Below are 11,608 nucleotides of genomic sequence, written 5' to 3' on the forward strand. Positions count from 1 at the left end.
ATTAAGGGTGTGGAGCTCTGCTGTTCCTCGAGTATTAATGCAATTACTACTGTTTTCTATTCAATTCACGCTTATTCTTATTCTAAGATATCCATTAGCACTCAAGAACCTGATGAATGTGATGATTATGTGACGCTCATCACCATTCTCACTTATGAACGTGTGCCTGACAATCACTTTCGTTCTACATGGAAATAAGCTTGAATGAATATCTCTTGGATTCCTTGATCAGAATCTTCGTGGTATAAGCTAGAATCCATTGGCAGCATTCTTGAGAATCCAGAAAGTCTAAACCTTGTCTGTGGTATTCCGAGTAGGATTCAGGGATTGAATGACTGTAACGAGCTTCAAACTCGCGACTGTAGGGCATGGTGACAGACGCAAAAGGATAGTAAATCCTATTCCTGCATGATCGAGAGCCGACAGATAATTAGCCGTGCGGTGACAGCGCACCTGGACCCTTTTCACTGAGAGGACGGACGGTAGCCATTAACAATGGTGATCCCCTAACGTACAGCTTGCCATGGAAAGGAGTAAGAATAATTGGATGGAAGTAGTAGGAAAGCAGAGATTCAGAAGGAACACAATATCTTCATACGCATATCTAAAATTCCCACCAATGAATTACATAAGTATCTCTATCTTTATTTTATGCTTTATTTATCTTTATATTCGAAAACCATTATAACCATTAGAATCCGCCAGACTGAGATTTACAAGATAACCATAGCTTGCTTCATACCAACAATCTCTGTAGGATCGACCCTTACTCACGTGAGGTTTATTACTTGGACGACTTAGTGCACTTGCTGGTTACTTGTGTGAAGTTTGAAGAATGTGTGTGAACCATGATATTGTGCACCAAGTTTTTGGAGCCGTTGCCAGGAATTGTTCGAGTTATGAAAAGTATGAGTCACAATTTTGCCTGTCAAGTTATAAACGCCAGGAATAGGTTACAAGTTGGAGTTAAACGCCCAAAATAGGTTACAACCTGGTGTCTAACTCCAGAAACAGTCTATGCACGTGTAAAGCTCAAAGCTCAGCCCCAGCACACACCAAGTCGGCCCTAGAAGTGGATTTCTGCACTATCTATCTTAGTTTACTCATTTTCTGTAAACTTAGGTTACTAGTTTGGTATTTGAACAACTTTTAGAGATTTATTTTGTACCACATGACATTTTAGATCTGAACTTTGCATTTTTGATGGCATGAGTCTCTAAACTCCATTGTTAGGGGTGAGGAGCTCTGCTGTGTCTCGATGAATGATGAGCGGATAATTTGTACTCTTTTTGGCATTGTTTTTAGTATGTTTCTAGTATATTTTAGTTAGTTTTTAGTATATTTTTGTTAGTTTTTAGTTAAAATTCACTTTTCTGGACTTTACTATGAGTTTGTGTGTTTTTCTGTGATTTCAGATATTTTCTGGCTGAAATTGAGGGACCTGAGCAAAAATCTGATTCAGAGACTGAAAAGGACTGCAGATGTTGTTGGATTCTGACCTCCCTGCACTCGAAGTGGATTTTCTGAAGCTACCGAAACCCAATTGGCGCGCTCTCAATGGCGTTGGAAAGTAGACATCCTGGGCTTTCCAGCAATATATGATAGTCCATACTTTGCCCAAGATTTGATGGCCCAAACCGGCATTCAAAGTCACCTTCAGAATTCCCAGCGTTAAACGCCGGAACTGGCACCAAAGTGGGAGTTAAACGCCCAAACTGGCACAAAAGCTGGCGTTTAACTCCAAGAAGAGTCTCTACACGAAAATGCTTCATTGCTCAGCCCAAGCACACACCAAGTGGGCCCGGAAGTGGATTTTTATGTCATTTACTCATCTTTGTAATTCTTAAGCTACTAGTTCCCTATAAATAGGACCTTTTACTATTGTATTGGACATCTTGGTAGCTATCTTTAGTCTTATGCTATCTTAGATCATGGGGATGGCCTCACGGCCATGCCTAGACCTTGTTCTTATGTATTTTCAACGGTGGAGTTTTTACACACCATAGATTAAGGTGTGGAGCTCTGCTGTACCTCGAGTATTAATGCAATTACTATTGTTCCTCTATTCAATTCAGCTTGTTCTTATTCCAAGATATTCATTCGCACTCAAGAACCTGATGAATGTGATGATTATGTGACGCTCATCATCATTCTCACTCATGAACAAGTGACTGACAACCACTTCTGTTCTACAAGCAAACAAGGCTCTAATGTTTATCTCTTGGATTCTTTAATCGGAGTCTTCGTGGTATAAGCTAGAATTGATGGCGGCATTCAAGAGAATCCGGAAGGTCTAAACCTTGTCTGTGGTATTCTGAGTAGGATTCAATGATTGAATGACTGTGACGAGCTTCAAACTCGCAATTGTGGGGCGTTAGTGACAGACGCAAAAGAATCACTGGATTCTATTCCGACATGATCGAGAACCGACAGCTGGATAGCCGTGCTGTGACAGGGTGCGTTGAACATTTCCACTGAGAGGATGGGAGGTAGCCACTGACAACGGTGAAACCCTTGCATACAGCTTGCCATGGAAAGGAGTAAGAAGGATTGGATGAAGACAGTAGGAAAGCAGAGAGACGGAAGGGACAAAGCATCTCCATTCGCTTATCTGAATTTCTTACCAATGAATTGCATAAGTATCTCTATCTTTATCTTTTATTCATACATCATCTATACCCATTTGAGTCTGCCTGACTAAGATTTACAAGGTGACCATAGCTTGCTTCATACCAACAATCTCTGTGGGATCGACCCTTACTCGCGTAAGGTTTATTACTTGGACGACCCAGTACACTTGCTGGTTAGTAGTGCGAAGTTGTGATAAAGAGTTGAGATTGCAATTGCGTACCATGTTGATGGCGCCATTGATGATCATAATTTCGTGCACCAAGTTTTTGGCGCCGTTGCCGGGGATTGTTTCGAGTATGGACAATTGACGGTTTATCTTGTTGCTTAGATTAGGTATTTTTCAGAGTTCTTAAGAATGAATTCTAGTGTTTCAAGGTGATGATCTTATCATCACCAAAGCTGATTGATTCTCATCAATTTAGCTCTTGAATGCAATGTCCTGCTGAAGCTTGGCTATCCATGTCTAATTCCTTTAGACTGAAGCTTTAGACTAACATTGCATGATTCCTGGAATTCTCATTAAGAATTTTGATACCTTTATTTTCTTTTCCACTTAATTTTCGAAAAATCCAAAAAAAAAATTACAAAATCATAAAAACCAAAAATATGTTATGTTTCTTATTGAGACACTAGTCTCATTTTAAGTTTGGTGTCTTGCATGCATTGTTTATTTGATCTTGGTTCTATTTTCAAGTCAATAATACAGGGAACTGAAGATTCAGTACATGCAGCAGAGGAATTATACAGAAAAAGCTGGGCGTTCAAAACGCCCAGTGAAGAAGGAAAAACTGGCATTTAAACGCTAGCCATGATACCTGGCTGGGCGTTTAACGCCCAAAAAGGTAGTATTTTGGGCGTTAAACGCCAGAATGGATACCATTCTGGGCGTTTAACGCCAGGATGGCACAAGAGGGAAGATTTTGTTTTCAAATCAATTTTTTTTCAAGTTTTCAAAGTTTTTCAAAATCAAATCTTTTTCAAATCATATCTTTTCAATCATATGTTTTCAAAATCAATTTATTTCCTTTTTCAAAGATACTTGCTAACAATTAATGATTTGATTGAACATTTCAAGTATGCTGCCTTTTCTGTTGAGAAAGGTTTAATGTTTGAATCATATCTTTTCTTGTTAGGCAAGTTATTAATTTTTAAAATCAAATCTTTTTAAATTGTTTTTTCAATCATATCTTTTTAATCACATCTTTTTCAAAAAAATTTTTTTTTTTCAATCATATCTTCTTCAAAATCTTTTTCAAAATGATTTTTAAAAACTTTTTTTTTATTTTCGAAAAACTCTTCCTCTCTTCTCACATCCTTCTATTTATGGAGTAACACCCCTCCTCAATGCACAATTCGAACTCTATCTCAATAAGTTTGAATTCTTCTCCCTCTTCCTTCTATTTTTTCTGTTCATCTGACACCTCAAGGAATCTCTATACTGTGACATAGAGGATTCCATATTTTCTTGTTCTCTTCTCTTTCATATGAGCAGGAGCAAAGACAAAAGCATTCTTGTTGAGGCTGACCCTGAACCTGAAAGGACCTTGAAGCGAAAGCTAAGAGAAGCTAAGGCACAACTCTCTGTAGAGGACCTAACAGAAATCTTCAAAGAAGAAGAACCCATGGCAGCCGAAAACAACAACAATGCCAACAATGCAAGGAACGTGCTAGGTGACTTTACTGCACCTACTCCCAACTTCTATGGGAGAAGCATCTCTATCCCTGCCATTGGAGCAAACAACTTTGAGCTTAAGCCTCAATTAGTTTCTCTAATGCAACAGAATTGCAAGTTCCATGGACTTCCATTGGAAGATCCTCATCAGTTTTTAGCTGAATTCTTGCAAATCTGTGACACTGTCAAGGCTAATGGGGTTGACCCTGAGGTCTATAGACTTATGCTATTCCCTTTTGCTGTAAGAGACAGAGCTAGGATATGGTTGGACTCACAACCTAAAGAAAGCCTGAACTCTTGGGAAAAGCTAGTCAATGCCTTCTTGGCAAAGTTCTTTCCACCTCAAAAATTGAGTAAGCTTAGAGTGGAAGTCCAAACCTTCAGACAGAAGGAAGGAGAATCCCTCTATGAAGCTTGGGAAAGATACAAACAATTGATCAAAAAGTGTCCCTCTGACATGCTTTCTGAATGGAGCATCATAGGTATTTTCTATGATGGTCTGTCTGAACTATCCAAGATGTCTTTGGATAGCTCTGCTGGAGGATCTCTTCATCTGAAGAAGACACCTACAGAAGCTCAAGAACTAATTGAAATGGTTGCAAATAACCAATTTATGTACACTTCTGAAAGGAATCCTGTGAACAATGGGACAAATCAGAAGAAAGGAGTTCTTGAGATTGATACTCTGAATGCCATATTGGCTCAGAACAAGATATTGACTCAGCAAGTCAATTTGATTTCTCAAAGTCTGTCTGGAATGCAAAATGCACCAGGCAGTACTAAGGATGCTTCATCTGAAGAAGAAGCTTATGATCCTGAGAACCCTTCAATGGAAGAGGTGAATTACATGGGAGAACCCTATGGAAACACCTATAATTCTTCATGGAGAAATCATCCAAATCTCTCATGGAAGGATCAACAGAGACCTCAACAAGGTTTCAACAACAATAATGGTGGAAGAAACAGGTTTAGCAATGGCAAGCCTTTTCCATCATCTTCTCAGCAACATACAGAGAATTCTAAGCAGAACCACTCTGACTTAACAACCATGGTCTCTGATCTAATCAAAACCACTCAAAATTTCATGACTGAAACAAGGTCCTCCATTAGAAACTTGGAGGCACAAGTGGGTCAGCTGAGCAAGAAAATTACTGAACTCCCTCCTAGTACTCTTCCAAGCAATACAGAAGAAAATCCAAAAGGAGAGTGCAAGGACATCAACATGGCTGAATTTGGAGAGGAGGAAGAGGCAGTGAACGCCACTGAGGAAGACCTCAATGGACGTCCACTGGCCTCCAATGAGTTCCCTAATGAGGAACCTTGGGAGTCTAAGGCTCACATTGAGACCATAGAGATTCCATTGGACTTAGTTCTGCCATTTATGAGCTCTGATGAGTATTCTTCCTCTGAAGAGGATGAGTATGTCACTGAAGAGCAAGTTGCTAAATACCTTGGAGCAATCATGAAGCTAAATGACAAGTTATTTGGTAATGAGACTTGGGAGGATGAACCCCCTTTGCTCACCAAAGAACTGGATGACTTGTCTAGGCAGAAATTACCTCAAAAGAGACAAGATCCTGGGAAGTTTTCAATACCTTGTACCATAGGCACCATGACCTTTAAGAAGGCTCTGTGTGACTTAGGATCAAGTATAAACCTCATGTCTCTCTCTGTAATAGAGAAGCTAGGGATCCTTGAGGTGCAAGCTGCAAGAATCTCACTAGAGATAGCAGACAATTCAAGAAAACAAGCTTATGGGCTAGTAGAGGATGTTTTGGTAAAGATTGAAGACCATTACATTCCTGCTGATTTCATAGTCCTAGAGACTGGGAAGTGCATGGATGAATCTATCATCCTTGGCAGACCCTTCCTAGCCACAACAAAGGCTGTGATTGATATGGACAGAGGAGAATTGATCATTCAAGTGAATGAAGAATCCTTTGTGTTTAAGGCTCAAGGATATCCCTCTGTCACCATGGAGAGGAAGCATGAAGAGCTTCTCTCAAACAGAGCCAAACAGAGCCCCCACAGTCAAACTCTAAGTTTGGTGTTGGGAGGCCACAACCAAATTCTAAGTTTGGTGTTGAACCCCCACATTCAAATTCTAAGTTTGGTGTTGGGAGGTTCCAACATTGCTCTGAGCATTTGTGAGGCTCCATGAGAGCCCACTGTCAAGCTACTGACATTAAAGAAGCGCTTGTTGGGAGGCAACCCAATGTTATATTTTATCTATTTCCCATTGTTATTTTATGTTTTCTATAGGTTGATGATCATGAGAAGTCACAAAATCAATTGAAAAAGCAAAAACAGAATGAAAAACAGGAAGAAAAATAGCACACCCTGGAGGAAGATCCTGCTGGCGTTTAAACGCCAGTAAGGGTAGCAGTTGGGCGTTTAACGCCCAGTCTGGCACCATTCTGGGCGTTTAACGCCAGAAGGGGGCACCAGACTGGCGTTAAATGCCAGGAAAGGGCAAGAAGCTGGCGTTAAACGCCAGAAATGGGCACCAACCCGGCATTTAACGCCAGAATTGGCACAGAGTGCATTTTTGCACGCCACTTGGTGCAGGGATGACTTTTCCTTGACACCTCAGGATCTGTGGACCCCACAGGATCTCCACCTACCCCACCACCCTCTCTCTTCTTCTTCACCCATTCACCAATCACCTCTACCACTCTTCCCCAAAAACCCCTCACCTATCAAATCCCACTATTCTCTTCACCACTCACATCCATCCTTCATAAAACCCCACCTACCTCACCATTCAAATTCAAACCACTTTCCCTCCCAAACCCACCCTTACATGACCGAACCCTACCCCTCTCTCCACCCCTATATAAACCCATCTTCACTCCCTCATTTTCACACACCCTAAACACCACTTCTTCCCCTTTGGCCGAACCACAAAGCCATCTCCATCTCCTCTATTTCTTCTTCTTCTACTCTTTTCTTTCTTCTTTTGCTCGAGGACGAGCAAACCTTTTAAGTTTGGTGTGGTAAAAGCATTGCTTTTTGTTTTTCCATAACCATTTATGGCATCCAAGGCCAGAGAAACCTCTAGAAAGAGGAAAGGGAAGGCAAAAGCTTTCACCTCTGAGTCATGGGAGATGGAGAGATTCATCTCAAGGGTGCATCAAGACCACTTCTATGAAGTTGTGGCCTTGAAGAAGGTGATCCTTGAGGTCCCTTTCAAACTCAAAAAGGGTCAACTTTAATCAAAGGTTGGACCAAGTCCTCACTGACATTTGTGAAGAGGGCGCCCAACGAAAGAGAGATTCAAGAGGGAAGCCGGTTCAATTGAGAAGGCATGACCTCAAGCCTGTGGCTAGGGGATGGTTGGAGTTTATCCAACGCTCAATCATTCCCACTAGCAACCGGTCCGAAGTTACTATAGACCGGGCCATCATGATTCATAGCATCATGATTGGAGAAGAAGTAGAAGTTCATGAGGTTATAGCCCAAGAACTCTATAAGGTGGCGGACAAGTCCTCTACCTTGGCAAGGTTAGCCTTTCCTCATCTCATTTGTCACCTCTGTTATTCAGTTGGAGTGGACATAGAGGGAGACATCCCCATTGATGAGGACAAGCCCATCACTAAGAAAAGGATGGAGCAAACAAAAAATCCCACTCATCATGAAATCCCTGAGATGCCTCAAGGGATGCACTTTCCTCCACAAAACTATTGGGAGCAAATCAACACCTCCCTAGGAGAATTGAGTTCCAACATGGGACAACTAAGGGTGGAGCATCAAGAACATTCCATCCTTCTCCATAAAATTAGAAGAAGATCAAAAAATCATGAGAGAGGAGCAACAAAGGCAAGGAAGAGACATTGAGGAGCTCAAGCACTCCATAAGACCTTCAAGAGGAAGAACAAGCCGCCATCACTAAGGTGGACCCGTTCTTTAATCTCCTTGTCCTTCATTTCCCTGTTTTTCGAATTTTTATGCTTATGTTTATCTATGTTTGTGTCTTATGATCATTAGTGTCTTAGTGTCCATGCCTTAAAGTTATGAATGTCCTATGAATCCATCACCTTTCTTAAATAAAAAAGGTTCTTAATTGAAAAAAGAGAAGAATTGCATGAATTTCAGATTTTATAACAGATTAATTATTTTGATATGGTGGCAATACTTTTGTTTTCTGAATGTATGCTTAAACAGTGCATATCTCTTTTGAATTTGTGGTTCATGAATGTTAAAATTGTTGGCTCTTGAAAGAATGATGAAAAAGGAGACATGTTACTGAGGATATGAAAAATCATAAAAATGATTCTTGAAGCAAGAAAAAGCAGTGAATACAAAAAAAATGAAAAAAGAAGGGAGAAAGAGAAAAAGAAAGAAAAAGAAAGAAATAAAGTTGTGATCCAAGGCAAAAAGAGTGTGCTTAAGAACCCTGGACACCTCTAATTGGGGACTCTAGCAAAGCTGAGTCACAATCTGAAAAGGTTCACCCAATTATGTGTATGTGGCATGTATGTATCCGGTGGTAATACTGAAAGACAGAGTGCTTTGGGCCACGGCCAAGACTCATAAAGTAGCTGTGTTCAAGAATCATCATACTTAACTAGGAGAATCAATAACACTATCTGGATTCTGAGTTCCTAAAGAAGCCAATCATTCTGAATTTCAAAGGATAAAGCGAGATGCCAAAACTGTTCAGAGGCAAAAAGCTAAAAGCCCCGCTCATCTAATTAATACTGATCTTCATAGATGTTTTTGGAATTCATTGCATATTCTCTTCTTTTTATCTTGGTTGATTTTCAGTTGCTTGAGGACAAGCAACAATTTAAGTTTGGTGTTGTGATGAGCGAATAATTTGTACGCTTTTTGGCATTGTTTTTAGTATGTTTCTAGTATATTTTAGTTAGTTTTTAGTATATTTTTGTTAGTTTTTAGTTAAAATTCACTTTTCTGGACTTTACTATGAGTTTGTGTGTTTTTCTGTGATTTCAGGTATTTTCTGGCTAAAATTGAGGGACCTGAGCAAAAATCTGATTCAGAGACTGAAAAGGACTGCAGATGCTGTTGGATTCTCACCTCCTTAAACTCGAAGTGGATTTTTTCGAGCTACAGAAGCCCAATTGGCGCGCTTCCAACGGCGATGGAAAGTAGACATCCTGGGCTTTCCAGCAATATATGATAGTCCATACTTTGCCCAAGATTTGATGGCCCAAACCGGCGTTCAAAGTCACCTTCAGAATTCCGAGCGTTAAACGCCGGAACTGGCACCAAAGTGGGAGTTAAACCCCCAAACTGGCACAAAAGCTGGCGTTTAACTCCAAGAAGAGTCTCTACACGAAAATGCTTCATTGCTCAGCCCAAGCACACACCAAGTGGGCCCGGAAGTGGATTTTTATGTCATTTACTCATCTTTGTAATTCTTAAGCTACTAGTTCCCTATAAATAGGACCTTTTACTATTGTATTGGACATCTTGGTAGCTATCTTTAGTCTTATACTATCTTAGATCATGGGGCTGGCCTCACGGCCATGCCTAGACCTTGTTCTTATGTATTTTCAACGGTGGAGTTTTTACACACCATAGATTAAGGTGTGGAGCTCTGCTGTACCTCGAGTATTAATGCAATTACTATTATTCCTCTATTCAATTCAGCTTGTTCTTATTCCAAGATATTCATTCGCACTCAAGAACTTGATGAATGTGATGATTATGTGACGCTCATCATCATTCTCACTCATGAACAAGTGACTGACAACCACTTCTGTTCTACAAGCAAACAAGGCTCTAATGTTTATCTCTTGGATTCTTTAATCGGAGTCTTCGTGGTATAAGCTAGAATTGATGGCGGCATTCAAGAGAATCCGGAAGGTCTAAACCTTGTCTGTGGTATTCTGAGTAGGATTCAATGATTGAATGACTGTGACGAGCTTCAAACTCGCGATTGTGGGGCGTTAGTGACAGACGCAAAAGAATTACTGGATTCTATTCCGACATGATCGAGAACCGACAGTTGGATAGCCGTGCCGTGACAGGGTGCGTTGAACATTTCCACTGAGAGGATGGGAGGTAGCCACTGACAACGGTGAAACCCTTGCATACAGCTTGCCATGGAAAGGAGTAAGAAGGATTGGATGAAGACAGTAGGAAAGCAGAGAGACGGAAGGGACAAAGCATCTCCATTCGCTTATCTGAATTTCTTACCAATGAATTGCATAAGTATCTCTATCTTTATCTTTTATTCATACATCATCTATACCCATTTGAGTCTGCCTGACTAAGATTTACAAGGTGACCATAGCTTGCTTCATACCAACAATCTCTGTGGGATCGACCCTTACTCGCGTAAGGTTTATTACTTGGACGACCCAGTACACTTGCTGGTTAGTAGTGCGAAGTTGTGATAAAGAGTTGAGATTGCAATTGTGCGTACCATGTTGATGGCGCCATTGATGATCATAATTTCGTGCACCAAGTTTTTGGCGCCGTTGCCGGGGATTGTTTCGAGTATGGACAATTGACGGTTTATCTTGTTGCTTAGATTAGGTATTTTTCAGAGTTCTTAAGAATGAATTCTAGTGTTTCAAGGTGATGATCTTATCATCACCAAAGCTGATTGATTCTCATCAATTTAGCTCTTGAATGCAATGTCCTGCTGAAGCTTGGCTATCCATGTCTAATTCCTTTAGACTGAAGCTTTAGACTAACATTGCATGATTCCTGGAATTCTCATTAAGAATTTTGATACCTTTATTTTCTTTTCCACTTAATTTTCGAAAAATCCAAAAAAAAATTACAAAATCATAAAAACCAAAAATATGTTATGTTTCTTATTGAGACACTAGTCTCATTTTAAGTTTGGTGTCTTGCATGCATTGTTTATTTGATCTTGGTTCTATTTTCAAGTCAATAATACAAGGAACTGAAGATTCAGTACATGCAGCAGAGGAATTATACAGAAAAAGCTGGGCGTTCAAAACACCCAGTGAAGAAGGAAAAACTGGCGTTTAAACGCTAGCCATGATACCTGGCTGGGCGTTTAACGCCCAAAAAGGTAGTATTTTGGGCGTTAAACGCCAGAATGGATACCATTCTGGGCGTTTAACGCCAGGATGGCACAAGAGGGAAGATTTTGTTTTCAAATCAATTTTTTTTCAAGTTTTCAAAGTTTTTCAAAATCAAATCTTTTTCAAATCATATCTTTTCAATCATATGTTTTCAAAATCAATTTATTTCCTTTTTCAAAGATACTTGCTAACAATTAATGATTTGATTGAACATTTCAAGTATGCTGCCTTTTCTGTTGAGAAAGGTTTAATGTTTGAATCATATCTTTTCTTGTTA

The sequence above is a fragment of the Arachis stenosperma genome, chromosome 9 (assembly GCF_014773155.1).
Source record: "Arachis stenosperma cultivar V10309 chromosome 9, arast.V10309.gnm1.PFL2, whole genome shotgun sequence".
Classification (NCBI taxonomy): Eukaryota; Viridiplantae; Streptophyta; class Magnoliopsida; order Fabales; family Fabaceae; genus Arachis; species Arachis stenosperma.